Below are 17,638 nucleotides of genomic sequence, written 5' to 3' on the forward strand. Positions count from 1 at the left end.
TTCTGCTACTAACTTGTTACCTGGTTGTAAGGCCGTGTTGGGATAGTGGGTGCTCTCCCTGCTCTGCCAGAGCTTGCTTGAAGTTCCATGTTCAGGTTCAGGGGCCTTGTTTTAAGAAGGTTCTGGGCTGGCAAACTCAGTGGTGTGCTTGCAGCTATAACGTGAGATGTCCAGAAACTATGGAGAAACTCTGAAGATATGACAATAGAAATAAGTACCATTGCACAGGGCTTCTACATACATTATTTGATTTGTTCCCTCTACCAACCTTATAAGGTATTTACACTCATTTTAAAGAGATTCTAGAGATCGTAGGTCAGAGAGATTAAGGTTGGTGCCCCAGGCACATTCTTTTCTTTCTTCTTTTTTGGCCACACTGCGCAGCTTGTGGGATCTTAGTTTCCCAACCAGGGATCGAACCCGCGCCCCCTGCAGTGGAAACGTGGAGTCCTAACCGCTAGAACACCAGGAATTCCCTCCCAGGCACATTCTTAATTGTGTTGTTTAACAGATGGCTTAGAACTTGGAAAGGAAGTGGCAATTACAGAGGACCACTGGACTGCACCCTCATTTCCTTTCGATAGCATTACCCCATAATAAGAGCTAAGATGTATTGAGTGCTTTCTAGGTCCCCTGCACTATGCTAAGTGTTTCAATGCATTTAAGCTTCACAAAAAATCATGAAGTGGGTGCTATGATTATTTCAATTTACAGATGAGGAAACGAAGCCTTAGAGAAAGAAGCAATTTTTTTCTGGTTGTGGCTATCCCCTGTTTTTCCTCCTGTTCTTTAAGACTCATTCTTCAGGACTCAGCTCAAAGGTTCCCAGTGAGGCTTTCCCTGCCCCCTGTCCATCATCTACGGTTGCCCACTGCCAACCTCACATCCTCCGTCACACGCCCCCTGTTCATTTCATTCACAGGATATATTAGAATCTGTAGATAGCTTGTTTACTTACTGATGTGCTTCTTTATTTTGTCTCTACTATTCAGATATAAACTTGTGAGGGTAGGGACTCTGTCCTCCTGATTGTCCAATACTAGTGTCTAGCAGTATATAGGTACTCAATATATTAGGTACTCAATAAAAATTTGACTGAATGAATGAGTACATGCATAAATGAATGAGTATAGTCAATCAATGGGATTTGGACATGAGTTTGTCTAATGACAGAGACAAAGCTTTAGCCCCTCTGCTCATGCATTTACTCACTCATCCTTTCAACAAGCATTTATTAAGTTTATCAACAAGTGCCAGGCACTGAGGTAGGTGATAAGAATCAAAAGAGTAAGATAGAGTCTCTGTCCTTGAAAAATCTCACCTATGAGGGGTGGAGGTAGTAGCTTGGAGGAGTGATTAAGTGGGGTTTATAAAAAAGCACAAATAAAAGTATGATGCGATATGGTTTAGAATAAAGTACAAAATGACACAGCAGGAAAGAAAGGGACCTCGGTGCCCCTGCTGGACTCGGAAGACTTCTGCAGAGAAGGTGACTTTGAACCTGACCTTGAAAGAGGACTCTGAACTGTGGAGGAGAACTCATGGTACATCTGGGGACAGCATGGAGCCTGTCTCCTGTCCTGCACTGCTGAGTCACATTTTGATCACAGTGCCCAGTTGTTAGAAGGGCTACTGACCAACTGACCTTTCAGTGGAAATGTCACGGAGGGGAATCCTGCTAGGGGTAGGGGTGGGAGGGCACCAGGAGGTAGGTCTGAGTGGCCTCTCGGTGTCCTCCAACCCCAAGAGTGACATGACAGGGAGCACTGTTTCTCAGAGGAAAGTACCAAAAGACAGTACAGCATGCAAACAGCCATATTCCTGCCCTAAATATAGAGAATTTCCTAACGAGAGAGCTGACTATAACCCAAGTGTATATATTGGCTTGTAGTTTTCAAAACATCTTCTCAAACATGATCTCATTTGATCCTCCAATAGCCTGCTAGATATTCTGAAGCTCAGCAAGACCATTTATTATTCATTTATTTGGTCAACATTTATAGAGGGCCAAGCCCCATCCAGACCCGGGCAGTGCAAGGGGGAAGAGTACAGCCTCTGGCCCCAAAGCACTTAAGTGCAAAGATGCAACGAGGGCACAGTGTAAAGTGCCGTGACTCCACTCAGCATGTAGGAAAGAGACTTAGCCCCGGGGACGCATGAGCAGAGTGCTGAAGTGGTGAGTGACAGTGTGGGATCCTGAGTCAGGCAGTCTTGGGTTCAGATCCTTGCTCTGCGCCCCCTTGCTCTGCCACCTTGGGTAATTAAATGAGATTGTTAAAAATAAACGAAATGAAATAACACATGTGTACTAGTTAGGCTGTAGGCTGGCTGCTAAAACAAAGACTTAAAAAGACAGTCACTTATCCAAGATGGAAAGTGAGTTGTCTTCTCTTTCATGTACACATTCAGCCAGGCTCTGTTCTAGGAAGTCATTCCGTCTCAGGCTCTTTCCACCTAGATGCTCTGCCAGGTCTAGGGCTTTGACCTCATCTACCTGGTCCAAAATGGCTCCTTATCACGATGCATGCTGTGTTCAGGTGCAGCTTGATACAGGACCTTAAATGGTATCACCAGGACCCCATCCTCCCTCAGCGTGGCTTCCTTCTCCTCTGGACATTGGCTGCAGTCTCACATAAGCTCTCCCATCATGGTTGCAGGAGGATTTGGGCAGCTTCCAACTTCATGTGCTCTTAACGTTCTGTCCGGTGTCTCCTTTCTAAGAGTTGAATCGGTAACCTACACTAATCCCAGTGGTCAAGTGGATGAGAGGAGTTGATTAGCTAAGACTAATTAGGGCTCCCTCACAACGGCATCGCTTAGAGTGGGGGAAGGATGAGTCCCTACATAAAACTCTCCATACTGTTTTACCAGGAGAAGGATGAATGTATGCCAGACGGTTAAAAAGAAAAAAAAAAAAATCCCTCGGGATGCCTTTCTAGTTGCTAAACTGGATGCTGCCTGATTCATGAGTCGTTGAATGAAGGCAATTGAGCTTCAAATTTACTTGGTTGAGAAAAGAAAAAACCTCTATTCCTTCTTTTCATTAATTATATGCACTTCTAGAGTACTATAATCCACAGCAGTGGTCTTTAAACTTCACCCCAAAAGCCCCAATCTTGATTACGCACCCAACTAGTACATTTATTTCTTTGTAAGTATACATATGTGCTATTCTACTACTAACATATTACTATGGTAGAAACTGCTAGTGGCATCCCGTGTCCATCCTTCCCTGCTTCCTTAGTGTAGCATTTCCTAATGGGCGCATGACATCCTACAATTTCCCAGGACGCTTTGCAGCTAGATGTGGTCACATGACTAAATTCTAGCCAATGAATTGTCAGAAGTGTAAGGTGCAATTTCCAGGAAGTGTCCTCAATGGGAGGAACATGCAGTTCTTCCCTTCTTTCTCCTTCCTGCTGCCTCGAATGTGAACAGGACGGCTTGACCGTGAGCAACAGCCTTGGACAACGGAGTGGAAGCCACATGTTGAGGATGTGGAAGAACCAGAAAGGACACTTCACCAGTTCTGGGCGCCCCACCACCAGACTCCATTTGCATGAGAGAGAAATAAACTTCTCTCTTGCTTAAGCCTTTGTTGTTCTCTTCTCTTCTTTTTCTTCTTTCTTTTTTTTTTTGTTTTATAAATTTATTTATTTATTTTTGGCTGTGTTGGGTCTTTGTTGCTGCGCGCAGGCTTTCTCTAGTTGCGGTGAGCGTTGCAGTGCGTGGGCTTCTCATTGCGGTGGCTTCTCTTGTTGCAGAGCGCGTGCTCCAGGCGTGCGGGCTTCAGTAGTTGTGGCTCACAGGCTCTAGAGCGCAGGCTCAGTAGTTGTGGCGCATGGGCTTAGCTGCTCCGCAGCATGTGGGATCTTCCCGGACCAGGGCTCGAATCCGTGTCCCCTGCGTTGGCAGGCGGATTCTCAACCACTGTGCCACCAGGGAATCCCCTTCTCTTCTTTCTTAATCTCAGTCAAATCTGATCCTACGTGATAAAATTTTATACGTTATAATACATGTACCAAAATACATATAACAAGAAGAGATAACTCTAAATGGAAGTTCTAATATTTCTTGTACCCCACCGGATGGAGGTTCACATACCCCTGGGGTGCATACCTTCCCCCCTTCATTTTAGAGCCCTCTGGTCTCCTTGGCCCTGGCCCTGTGGTGCCCCGTGGGGTTAGTTGCATTTGTGAGGCTGTTTGCCTCCTGTCTCTGAATGCGCTTTGCTCTTTGAGGCAGTGACCCTGAAGTGAGGCCTCTGGATCGCCTAGCCCAGCTGCGGCAGAGTCCCTCCCTGGCCCTGCCTTTGCTGCCTGCTGACTCTGTGTCTGTTTCTATCATCCAGATTTTGCTTTTGCAATGGGGAAAGCAGACCAGAAAATGTGACGGAATCGATAAGATGAGATATGATCTGAACCCAAAGAAGTAGGCAATCCATAATTGTCAGGGGAAAAGACCTGCCTCTCTAGCCTTGCTGTTGCAGCCCAGAACTTGAGCTAATTGGCCTGGTTCTGTAGGGAAGGAGAGGGGGAAGGGAAGAGGCAAAGAGCTTTGTCATTCTAGAGCTTTCTCCGAGGCCACGGTTTTCTCTTCCCAGGAAGGCGACAACCGTGGGCCCACGCCCACCTCACCACATCAGACATGGTCAGAGTGGACCCAATTCTAAGACATCGAGGCTGGGCCGGGGGAAGCTGACCCTGCCCGGTCTCTTTAGGGTCTGGGTGAGTCCATTCTCCCTCTCTTCACCCCCTTGAGGCATCAGTGCCCTGGTGGTACCACAGCTTCTAAATTCCCTGACTCATGCCATCCTCGGATTTTAAAAGAGCTTATTCAAGTGGTGTAGGCAGCGTGCTCCACCCTCCACTCAGCTCAGGAGTTCAGTACAGCATTCGCGTGTGTGTGTGTGTGTGTGTGTGTGCGCGCGCACACACACACACACACACACACACACACACACACACACACACACGCCCGCGCATGTGGGACAGAGGGACCAGGGAAGGAAGGGGCTGGAGTGGGGGAGAGGGGCTCCTGAAACCAGAAGGAGAAGTTCTTGAGGGAAACTTGTGCTGCTCTCATTATGAAAGCAATGAACTGGTGCCCCAAAGAGCGGCTGGCCCTTACCCCCTAAGTGGGCAGGTCAGAACGGGAAAGTGCTGCGTAGGTTTGCTCAGGAAAAGCAAACATGCTGGGGAGGAAAGCATCTTCTCTCTCCATCACAGTCTGAGCCGGCTGTTCTCCTACACTTCTAGGGAGCGAGGCTATCATGTGATTTGCTGGTAACCATGGCAACGAACCTTGTTCCGCGAAGTGGCGAAGTGTACGGAGAGAAATCCCACAGAAAGAGATCTGTCTCTTTCTGGATGTTGTCCTGTACCCAAGGGCAGCTCGACTCCAGCACAGTTTGTTCTCCGTCACTGCTGCGGCAATTGTTTGAGGATATGACAGTGATTTGCTCTCTTCTGAGCTGGAGACCTTGGGTTTTTTTGGTTCTCCTCCTGATTCTTGCATCCCCTACTTTGGAACAGTCTCTGAAGACGAAAGACAAAAATAGCTCTCTCCGAAGGAGAGGATGCTAATGCATGCTGTGCTTTCAGAGATGGGCTTCTCTTTGTAAAGCGTGCACCTCCAGTAAGTGAAGCCTGGGGGCAAGCTCTGCTTTCTTCCCTGGCCACAGAGAAAGCACTAGTGAAGCTGAGGGAGTGAACGCACTGCTCTCTGCCAGGAGAGGCCGGAGGAGTGGTCTGTACTGAGGAAGCCTAAACAGCAGTGAGTGGGGTGCCGCCAACCTGACCGTGGGCACTCACCACTCCCCTGCTCGCAGGCTTACCGGGCGGAAGTGGCTCTGATATTCTCTGTTGCAAACGAAGGACAAAATTATAATTTGGGGAAACGCACATTGTTAAATGATGCAGCCAAAAGACGGCTGCAGAGTGATGGGCACACACAAGGTGCCCCCTCTGAGCTGCAGCTTCCATCTGCCTTTAGGAGACCACATAGTGGGCGTTGCCTTTTCAGTGGGATGTCATCACGTGTATTGCCTCGGTGACCTTGAACGAGCCACTGAGACTCTTTGGCTGTCAGCTTCTCCATCTTTAAAAGAGGCAGAGTAATATTTCTGTAGCCTTTCTCACTGGGTTTTTGTAACAATCCCATTTGATAATCTAAGGGAAAGGAGTTTAAAACGATAAATCTCTATGTGGTACCATTATCCTTCTTCTCAGTTACAGAAATATCCATTCTTAAAGGATTCTGAAAGTTGGAATGAGTAAGTAATGAGGTCAAAAAACTATGAGAGTGCAAAGCCATAGCTGTTACCAAGATAGTGTTTTTAGCTAATGTTTAATGAATGCAAAGCAAATCGCACACTGCCTGTAACCCTAACACCCCCGCTGGTATGACAGTTTCCATTTTACGGATGAGGCCCAAATTCACATAGCTGGTGAGAGAGTTGGGATTCACGTCCTGGCCAGTCTGATTCCCGAGTCTAGGGTCTTAACTGCTGCTGGGGCCTTGTGCTGGGGGAAATTCACTGCAACATTTCCACACTGCTGGAGTTAAGTCAGCAGGTGGTTTCCTGTCAGTTCACAGAGCGGCATGGGGGTGTGTATGCGTTTATAAAGAGGGGGCTGTCTTCCTTCCCCATCTGGATGGTACCCATTCATCCCATGCAGACATGACCGTCTCTTGGTTCCTCATGGAAAACTCCGGTAGCTAAAAGCTGGACTGCCTGGGTTCCCCCTCCTGGTACTGTCGAACCGTCAGGCCTTGCCCTGTTTGCTCTTCCAGAGTCATTCTTGACTTTTCTCACCCTGCTCATGGCCTGAAGGCCCACCCCTCTGGACCACGTGGTTGCGGTTGCGTTTGGCCACTGGGGAGCCCTGGCAGGAGAAGAGTGAGGCCAGGGAGTTTGTTCTTCCAGCTCCCTCCCTCCTGGGTGGCTGCCGCTGGCGGCTCCTCTCATCCCTTCAGGAGGGATAAGGACTCCAGCTGTCACCAGCCCCAGGGACTACACTGTTCCTCGCAGGGTTCCTTAAACCCTGCTCAAACTTTTATAAAATCCCTTTATTAAACATTCCTCAGTTCCCCAGCTTGGGTGAGCTAATCTGTCCCCTTCTGGGCCCCTGCCTGACACAGTAAAACAATTTCTCCCTCCTAGGACTATTATGGGAATGAAAGGAGCCCGTGAGTGTAAGTGAGAGAGCTGTGTGCTCCGTAGGGGCCAGCAGGTGAAAGTGGGATGAGTGCCTCCCCCAGTGCCTCTGCGGGCATCATCCTCTCCAGGGGAGAGAGTGGCCGGCAACCTCGCCGACTGCCCGGCAGCCTGGCTTGTCCAGGAGCCCAGCCTCCATTCTTCCTCAGGCGCTGGCTGGTTTGCAGTAGGAAAACAGTGCACACTGAATAAATAGAAGTCGATGATTTATACGATGTGAAAAAGGAAACAAGAACATTAAGCTCATTGAAGGTGAAAATGAAAAATCAAATAAGTGCATACAGCAGTTATTCACTTATCCTAAAAATATTTATTGAGCACCTGCCATATGCAAAAGATGGAGCAATGAATAATACAGACCTGGCCCCATTTTCTCACAGAGCTTGCGCTCCAGTAGGGGAGACATACAGCTAAATAAAGGATACTGAGAAATCTTTTCCCATTTAATTAAAATTGTGGGGAATTCCCTGGTGGTCCAATGGTTAGGGCCCCGTGCTTCCACTTCAGGGGGCACGGGTTCGATCCCTGGTTGGGGAACTAAGATCCTGCATGCTGCACGGCACAGCCAAAAAAAAAAAAAAAAAAAAAAATGTGTTGCAGAAGTTGGAATGGTGGTGAGGGAAGTGACTGTCAGTTCAGTACTTACTATGTGCCAGGTACTGGGTAAGGCATTTCATTTGTATCATCTCATTTAATTCCACGACATAGAGTAGAGTCATCCTTTTTCTGCGACGAGGAAGCTGAAACCCAGAGAGTTTATCTGATTTACCAAGGTCAAGGACCATTCAAAAAACATTTATAGAGCACCTGCCTTGCTCTGTCCCTGCTTTTCAAGAATTTACATGTGGTAGGAGAGATAGGCATGCAAACAGATATTTATCAAACGCTTGGTTATGTGTGGTGATAGTGATGTGTTCAGGGCATAAAGGGAGCGCTGGGGGGGTCGGGGGGATTCTTAGCCTCACGTGAGATGTCGGGAAAGACTTAGGGAAGGGAAGGTCTCAACTGAGTTCTAGAGTTGATAATAGCCAAGTTGGAGGTAAGAGAGAGCAGGGGTCTCTTGGACAGAAGGGGTTCCATAAACAAAAACAGGCTGCAGAGCAGGGAGTGTGGACGGGGAGCTGTAGGCAAGTGCAAGGCTCTGGCGGAATCTTATTTTATAGCAAGAAACGTGGACTGAAAATCCTATACCTTACCTTCCAGGTAAAGAGTTCAAACAGAGGAGTAACATGGTCAGTTTTGGGTTTTAGATACATCACTCTGGCTGTTATGTGGAGGACAAATTTGAGGTGGACACGAATGGGAGCAGAGAGAGAGACTTCAAGAAGCTTAATTGTCATCAAGGCAAGAGATAGTAAGACCCCAACGGAGGTCAGAGTTCCAAGTGGTGGAGAGGAGGCAACTGTTTGGAGAACTACTTTAAAAGGTAGTGTCAGGGACTTCCCTGGTGGTGCAGTGGTTAAAAATACACCTGCCAATGAAGGGGACATGGGTTCGATCCCTGGTCCGGGAAGATCCCACATGCTGTGGAGCAACTAAGCCCGTGCGCCACAACTACTGAGCCTATGCTCCAGAACCTGAAGGCCACAACTACTGAGCCCATGTGCCACAACTACTGAAGCCTGCACGCCTAGAGCCTGTGCTCCTCAACAAGAGAAGCCACCACAGTAAGAAGCCCGTGTGCCACAACTACTGAGCCTGTGCTCTAGAGCCCACAAGCCACAACTACTGAGCCCATGTGCCACAACTACTGAAGCCCGGGTGCCTAGAGCCCGTGCTCCGCAACGAGAAGTCACAGCAATGAGAAGCCCGTGCACCACAACGAAGAGTAGCCCCCGCTCGCCGCAACTAGAGAAAGCCCACGTGCAGCAACAAAGACCCAACGCAGCCAAAAGTAAATAAATAAATAAATTTATTAAAAAAAATAAAAAAGATAACAGGGTTCCACAACTTCTAAGCCACCATCCCAAACAAATCAGGTGCTGGGTAAGCATTGTATGGAAATTTAAAAAATAGTAATAATAAAGGTAGTGTCAGAATGTAATGATTGGACTGGCTTTGTGATGAGAGGGAGAGAGAGAGAACCTTCTTCCCAGTCTAGGTGGTAGATGGATGGATGTCAGGGTTACCAACTGAAATGGAGAATGTAGAAGAAAAAACAGATTCGGGAGGCAGAGGCATGATGGCTATTGTCTGGACCCGTTGCACCTCTTGTCCCATGTTATTGCTATAACAGACCCAAGAAGTAGAGCCATGACCTAAGCTGGCCGTGTCAAGTTCACTCCTGGAAACTTGAATCTATGCAGTGACCTGGTTCTCGCCTCCAAACACTGGGTTGTTCAGTGATTGCTTTGACTCTAGAACTACCTTGCAATCCTTCCGACTACTCTCTTCTATGCATAGGCTAGTCAGCATCAGTCCCTGTTGCTTACAACCAAAGAGCACTAATGAGAGATGAGTTCAGCTCTGGACATGGTGGGTTTCAGGCCCATGTGACAGCCGCCACGGGAAGACCAGCACCTCCAGGAAATACGAATCAGAGGGGAAAGGTCTGGGCTGGAGTTATCCACATACGAATCGTGGTTGAAACTAAGAATGAATCAGACCACTGAGAGAGGGGTGTGTGTGAGAATATGGGTGGGCAGAGGGCGGCACCCGGGACAACAAGAAGTAAAGGCCGGGAGAGGAAGAAACAGGAACTTAAATGTTCAGAGAGAGCCCAGAAGAACCAGGAGAGCGTGATTTCAGAGACCAAAGGAATAAGAGTTTAAAGAATGAATAATTGAAGGTTTCACATACAGGCAAGGGGCCAAAGTAAACAAGGGGCTGAACTTTGACTTGACAAGTAGCTTGTTGAGGATCCAGGGGGTAGCATGGAGGGAGGAGTAGGACGGAAGCCAGACTGTGTGAGGATGCAAAGCATATGGGACGTTAGGGAGAAGAGGTAGTGCTCTGGAGAGTTTTAAATGAGACTAGATCGGAGAAACTAGATAGTGATGGGGAGGGGGCAAGGTCAAGGGAGGGGTGTTTTTAGGAGCTCCCATCAGGATTAGCTGACTCAAAGCCCGAGCTCCTGGGACTTCCCTGGCGGTCCAGTGGTTAAGGCTCCATGCTCCTAATGCAGGCAGCCCGGGGTTTGATCCCTGGTCCGGGAAATAGAGCCCACATGCCACAATTAAAAGATCCCACATGCCTCAGCTAAGACCTGGCGCAGCCAAATAAATAAATAAATATTAAAAAAAAAAAAGCCTGTGCTCCTTCCATTCAAAATCTGCTTTCCTGTGCCTGGAGAGAAGGGGGGTTTGACTAGTGAAAAGAGCCCCGGCACAAAGAGTGTTCTTTTCAGGTTGGTGGTTTTGTCTGCTGTCAGATGCCCCTTTGGGGCTTCATATCTGAGTGTGGGAGGGGCTGAGGAGCATTTGGAAAGCTGACAAAAGGACAAAAGCAGGTGGATTTCCTGCGCCCATTTCCGGCCTGACTTGGTTCCATATAGGCCCCAAACCAAAACAAGGAAAAGAGGGAAAACTTGATTTGCTCTTTTATATTCAAATTGATAAGCCCCTCTGCCCCTCCCCCCCAACACCAAATTCAGGGGTAAAAAAACAAACAAAACAAACAAAACAAAACCTCAAACCATTCCTGGGAAATGAATTCGTATTAGAAGGACAGTAACTGCCCTGTGTTGTTCGGGGAGTTTGTTCCTTCAAGGAAGACGTGGCTTGGCAGGTCCACGGTGCTAATGCTTCAGATAGACTTTTACTTTAGATATTTATTGGCAAAGGATGGATGCAATAGAGTTGAGCCAATGACAAGAGTTTTAAAAAATCATTTTAAAATTCCTTGATATTATAAAACTTCTATATGCTCGTTGGAGGAAGTTTGGAAGATACACAAAGACCTAAAATAAGCTGAAGTCCCACCCCCAGGAGGACCATCTTGGAATACTTCTTTCTAGTCTTTGTATCTAGGGGCAGGGCCAATTTTTGAGAGCTGTTTTTATGGCCGATCCACTAATGTCAGTTGCAAGGCCATTTCCGGAGCGACTGTACGCCAGGATCCTACCCACGGTGTGTGAGGGGAAGGGAAAAGGATGATAGGTGCAGGGAAAGAATGGTCTAGTGCTAACATCTATGGCAGAAAATAGCAACAAGAGAAAGGCTGAGTATGCCCCAGAGATAGATCTGGAACCCAGATCTCCTGACTGCAGTGTCAGAACCCTTTGCACCAGACAGATGGCTCTCATGTTCCAGGTATGCCTTGCTTTAAGAAACCTGACATCTGGGGTATCACTTGTATTTCAGTTGCTGTGGCAGGTTGGATTCTTATTCTCTAGTCTCTCCTCCTCCCATCGCGTGACCTTGTGGTGCCTCCTGGTACAGCTGGCCTACTTCCCTGCCCCATTGTCTTTGGACTTGGCCACGTGACTTGCTTGGGCTAACAGAAACACTAGCGTGGGTGATGGGAGCAGGGGCTTTAAATATGCTTTCTTTTTTTTTTTTTTTTTGAAGATTTTTTTTTTTTAACGTGGACCATTTCTTAAATGTCTTTATTGAATTTGTTACAATATTGCTTCTGTTTAATGTTTTGGTTTTTTAGCTGCAAGGCATGTGGAATCTTAGCTCCCCAACCAAGCATTGAACCCGCACTCCCTACACAGGAAGGCGAAGTCCTAACCACTGGACCACCAGGGAAGTCCCTAAATATGCTTTCATGGCTTGGCTTGGTCTCCAGCACTTCTGCCATCTGCCACAAGATGAATTTGCCTATCTAGCCTCTGGTCCCTGAATGAGGAGACACTTGGAATAGACCTGAACACAACTGGCAGCTTCAGCTGAATCTATCTGGTTCCAGCCATCACAGCCAATCTGCACACCCATAAGCAATAAATAAATGCTTATTGTTGTAATGCACTGAGATTATGGGGCCGTTTGTTACACAGCACTTGAGTAGCAGACACCTGACTACTATAATGGCTCAGATGTGCAACTTTAGTCATCTCTGACATTTGCATTTCCTTTATCCTCATAGCTATTCTTTGTCAAGCACTTGTAAGCTCCTTTGAACCATCTTCCAGATGATTCCCACTCCACTGTCCTCCCCCCTCATCACTTTATACTTGACTTCCTGCAAAGGCTTCTGTTTTTTCAGAGCTGAAGCAGCCCAGCAACTCAGAGCTAAACTTCGTGCGGTTTTAATAACCAGGCTTAGCCTAGGGTTCTGGTACAATTCTTTCCCCTGCTTTCCATAGGTCTTATCTTTTATCTTTATGGGATGGTCCTAGGGATTGTGGGTCATTTTAGTTTAATTCTCCTCAAGTCATTTTTTTAGAAGTAACAAATATAAAGTTCTCTTCACATTAAGGTCAAATTTCTCTCCTTGATTTTCCAAGCCCTGCTATAATTTGGCCTCACCTCATCCATTATTTAAAACAAAATAATAATCATACTTATCCAGCACATTGAATTGCTTACTATGTGCCAGACATCACTTTGCCTTTCACATTGTATAGGTTAAGATTAGGTTCAACCATGTAATAAAGGCCCCAAATCACAAAGGCTTACATAAGATAGTCGTTTCTCTCTCTCTTGTGTATAAGCACAGAAGTAGGTAGCCAGGGGCTGCTATAGTAGATTTGCTCGTGAAGTCTTCAGGGACAAAGGCTTCTTCCGGCTCACAGCTCCACCATCCTTACGGTGTTACCCTTATCCTCAGGTCTGAAAGGGCAGCTAGGATGCCAGATATCACATCCACATTCCAGGCAGCAGGCTGGAAGAAGGGACAAAGAAGACAAAGGGAGCAAAGAGTACATGCTAGCTGGCCTTTCCAGGTAGAAGCCAAGTAGCATCTGCTTATATCTCACTGGCCATAGTTACATGGCCAGGCACAGCTACAAGGGAGGCTAGAAAGTACAGTTTTTATTCTGGGAGGCTATATGCCCAGCTAAACATTGGAAGCCATTACTATGGAAAAAGAGGAAAAAGGGTATTGTGGGGTAACTAGCAGCCTCTGTCTCAGATATATTCACTCATTCAATCCTCAGGACAATCTTATGAGATTGATACTATTCTTATGTTCACTTTACAGATGGGGCAACTGAAGCATACAGAGGATAACTACCTTGGCCAAGGTCACACAGCTAGGATGAACTCAGGCAACCTGCCCCTGGAAGCTGTGTTCTTCACCCTCAAGCTACCCAATTTCCGTGGGAATGAGCCTGCCCACCTGACTCAGGTAATCCCTCAGCTGAGGTCTCCTCTGTCCCATCCACTGCCCCTCAGGACCCAGGTTCAGGCCTTGCCCTGTCCTCCTGTAAATTCTCCCCCGTGGCTTCACTGTCCTGGCTTGCAATGCCCAAGAGGGAGAGACACAGTTTATGCAGCATCAGAGTACCTACTCCATCTAAGGAGTTCGATGTAGTGATTAAGAGCTTGGGCTCTGGAGTCCAGCAGAGTGAAGTTTGAATCCTGTGTGACCTTGCACAAGTCACTTGACCTCTCTGTGCTCAGTTTCCGCTTCTATAAAATGGGAGATATGAGGGAACCTGCCTCATAGGACCATTATGAGGGGCCAATGCTCAGTACAGGGAAGCTTCTGTGATTCTGCCAACATTATAGACGCTCCCACATTCCAAACAGAAGTGCTTTAGACACACAGAGGAGGGGGGACATTTACTGGAGGCCTTTCCATTTATGCCTCCCTCTCTTCTATCAGGGATCTGCAGAGGCTGCTTGAGAACATTCATCTGTGGCTCTGATTCTTTAGACATGGCCCTGAATGACCAGGAGGAGTTACAAGTTACAAATTCCTTGATTTGCAATACAAACTGGCCACCAGTGGAATCTGCTTAGTGGGGAAAATGCTAGTATTTAACAGATGTGAAGAAATACCGTTCTTGGACAGAACACAAAGCAACAACGGTATCCACCAAAGAGAATGACTTTTATTATTACACAAAACATTTCCTATCGGAGCACATATAAATCCAGAGAACAGCTGCATTTTCAAAACAAACAGATTAGATATCTTTGATGAATTGAGTGGGGTGGGGACTGGGAGACAGGGGAAAAGGAAGCACATGATTTTTTTTTTTTTTTTTGCGGTACACGGGCCTCTCACTGTTGTGGCCTCTCCCGCCGCGGAGCACAGGCTCCGGACGTGCAGGCTCAGCGGTCACGGCAAAACGGGCCCAGCCGCTCCGCGGCATGTGGGATCTTCCCGGACCGGGGCACGAACCCGCGTCCCCTGCATCGGCAGGCGGACTCTCAACCACTGCGCCACCAGGGAAGCCCTAAGCACATTATTTTAAAATTTGGTAATGCTTTTACTGAATTTAAACAGAAATGAAAATTAGGACAGAGTGAGAAAAAAACACTTGTTCATGAACAAAATGCCTTCTCAGGAGCAGAGCTTACTGTGATGCTCATTGTTTTATGCAGGAAGAACTCGGTTCTATCAGTATTTCCTGGGCTTGGGAAGAGGCAGCAACACCCATGCCTGGCACGGCAAAGGCTTCCTGGAGCCCACTTTTCTGAATCCCTAAGGTGGCTAAGCTAATGTGCTCCCCAGATCTGCCCTTCCCCTCCCCAGCAGCCTTCAGCCAAGCTCTGTTTATTCTCTCTTACATCTGTTCCTTCCAAGCCATTCTCACTGCTCCCACCCTTATTTTCGCACATCGGGGCTAGTGTTGTAGTTTCCAGACAGTTTATAGGAACCTTTCCTCTCCATCCCACTATAATCACACAGCTAGAGTCTTAAAGGCTGACCTTTTACCCATCGTCCCTCTGACTGTATTCTTCTGACCATTTTCAGAGGTGGAGAAGTCTCTCAAGACAGCCCATTCCTCCTTTAAAGAGTTCTAGTTTTTTCTTCTAAATTCAAATCTATGCTTCTGATAAGTTCCACGCAGCTGAGATAGAATTAATCCATTGACTTCCTCTTTTACAGTTTTTCTTCTCACATGGAATTCTTTTTCTCCTGTAGCTGATTGTTAATTGTCTTCCCAATATCTATTCTCTCCTTCAAAAGTAATAGCTTTAGCTGGGCATGAGGCTACCAGGGAAGGACTACATTTCGACTTCCTTTAGGCTGGGTGTGGTCACATGACTAAGTGCAGGCCAGTGTGATATGAATAGAAGCCATATAAGCAACTTCCTGTTATGTCCTCAAAGTGACTGAGTGGTACATCTTGGTCTCTATCACCTTTCTGGCTGGGAATGGTGAGGACGGGGGCAGCCACCTTGAACCCGCTAGTGGAAGCCTCATACTGAGGACAGTGCAACTCGGTTGGACCACCTGCCACCCAAGCACTGAGAGAGACATGAACTGTCACTGCGGTAAAGCCTCTGTATTCTGGACTCTCTTTGTTACAGCAGCTTAGCCTGTACCTTAATCTCCTCATGTCCATTTAAGACAGTCCTACTCTGTAAGGCTTCACTCAACCAGAAATGTACGTCTCCATCCTCTGACTCCAAAGCCTTTTGACCTACCTCTCGTGTTGGGCCTCATACTTTACCTTGTACATGAGTCTTATTTGCTCCCTGAAGTTCAAACGGGACAAGGGGCCAAATCCTAATCAACACTTTATATTACACAAAGCCTAGTATGCTGCCTTACACTTGAATGGTTGTCAACAAACGAATCAAACGAATGCAGAGATTACACTTCAATGTCTATGTACGCGATGAATTATAACAAAATATAGTCATATGTGCTTAACTAACCATATCCAAAGACTGCAAGATAAGATGTCACTGTCAAGGGACTTCCTTGGTGGTCCAATGGTAAATAATCTGCCTTCCAATGCAGCGGATGTGGGTTTGATCCCTGGTCAGGGAACTAAGGTCCCACATGCCACGGAGCAACTAAGCCCACACGCCACAACTACTGAACCCACGCTCTCTGGAGCCTGCGCATCACAACTAGAGAGGGAAAACCCGCACGCCACAACTAGAGAGGAGCCCGAGCGCCACAACGAAGAGACCTCACGCTGTAACGAAAGATCCCGCATGCCGCAACAAAGATACCGTGTGCCACAACTAAGACCAAATGCAGCCCAAAAGTAAGGAAAATAAATAAATAATTATTTTATTTTTTTAAATGCCACTGTCAAGCTAGAGAGTGAGATGCCAAGCTGGCAAGCTACTGGTCTTTCTCCTGTTCAACATTTGTAACAACAACTGCAGTGAAACTGTCAGCATACCCATCACACCTGTGGGTAACACAATGGGACGCCACTAAACTAGATAAAAGAACCAAGAATCAGAAAGATCTGTACAGACAAGAACAAGGGATGAAGATTAAACTCTAACAGGTGAAGTTTCTGAATATCAAGAATACGATGTGACGGCCAAAAAATGTTAGTGCAATTCTGGGCTGAACAAATTTAGTCAACAACTACTTATTGAGTGCCTCCTAAGCACGAGGTGTTGTGTGGGAGACGAGGATGAGGAAGGGGTGACCCATTTGCGAGGCGCTTACAAAGACATGGCACATGTCCCACCCACAGTGCCAGGTAGAAAGAAAGCATTTGGTGCTGCAGGAGCAAAGAGGTGGGAGCTTGGCACAAGTACGATGAAAAGGGAGTAGCTGAGTTTAGCTTGAGTGTGGGCTCGTGAAGAGCACGGAGCGCTAAGGGAGGAGAGTTGGATACCAATCTGCAGTGTTTCCTCAGTGCCAGGCTAAGGAGATTGGGATTTATGTGAAAGGAGGGGGCAACTGAAGGATTTTGCAGAAAAAAAAAAAAAAAAAGATCAGTATTTTAGGAAGATTTCTTTGGAAGCAGTCTGTTCAGCAGATTGGAGTGGGGAGACACATAGAAGATTAGAAATGGAGGCATCTCTTTAGAAACTGTCTTGTTCAACATCTTCATTTTATAAGTGGAGAAACGGAGGCCGAAGATATAAGTCATGTACCTAAAGCCAAAGAGCTGGCAGACGCACAGCAGAATCAGAATCCAGAACTGGGGGCTTCTCGGTCCTGGGGGAGACAAACCAACAGCAATTAGACCTTGCATAGCAATCGAAGCTTAAGAAAGCATTTCTGGAGAGACTTGAGGCAAGAAAAGCAGTTAAGGGACTATTTCCACAGTCAAGGAAAAATATCTGAGTAGTAGAAGTAGGAAGAGAGTAAGCTGTGGGAGAAATTGCGTGGATGCTGGGGGTTGGGAGAGAAGGAGAGGCAAAGCGACTGCGTTTTTAGGGCTGGGACACACAAAGGACAGCAGTGGGACTCATGGACACTGGAAACATAAGGATGAGGAACAAGTTGGAGGAGTCCCGTTTTGGGTGGGTCCCATCTTAATAAAACTGGAATGTGTCAAAGGAATATGTCCAGAAGATGGTAACTAGAAAGCAAATCACAGGAAGGTGTGACAGAACTGCTTAGTCTGGAGAAACCTAAATTGATTGCTAGAAGCAGAGT

The 17,638-nt window shown here is 46.9% G+C and overlaps 1 long non-coding RNA gene across 2 annotated transcripts in view; it reads right to left on the minus strand.

Annotated features, from left to right (window-relative positions):
• Positions 1-225: 225 nt before the first annotated feature.
• LOC132508072 (uncharacterized) overlaps positions 226-17,638 on the minus strand; it is a 33,030-nt gene continuing 15,617 nt past the window's right edge. The window contains exons 2-5 of one of the 2 annotated variants that reach the window (XR_009536412.1): positions 12,781-12,985; positions 7,866-7,959; positions 5,304-6,099; positions 226-3,985 (exon numbers count right to left, since the gene is read on the minus strand). This is a non-coding gene — a long non-coding RNA (uncharacterized LOC132508072). Of the gene's footprint in view, positions 3,986-5,303; positions 6,171-7,865; positions 7,960-12,780; positions 12,986-17,638 lie in introns of both variants that reach the window. The other variant, XR_009536411.1, reaches the window with a different exon arrangement.

Source organism: Lagenorhynchus albirostris, chromosome 17 (genome assembly GCF_949774975.1).
Source record: "Lagenorhynchus albirostris chromosome 17, mLagAlb1.1, whole genome shotgun sequence".
Lineage (NCBI taxonomy): Eukaryota > Metazoa > Chordata > Mammalia > Artiodactyla > Delphinidae > Lagenorhynchus > Lagenorhynchus albirostris.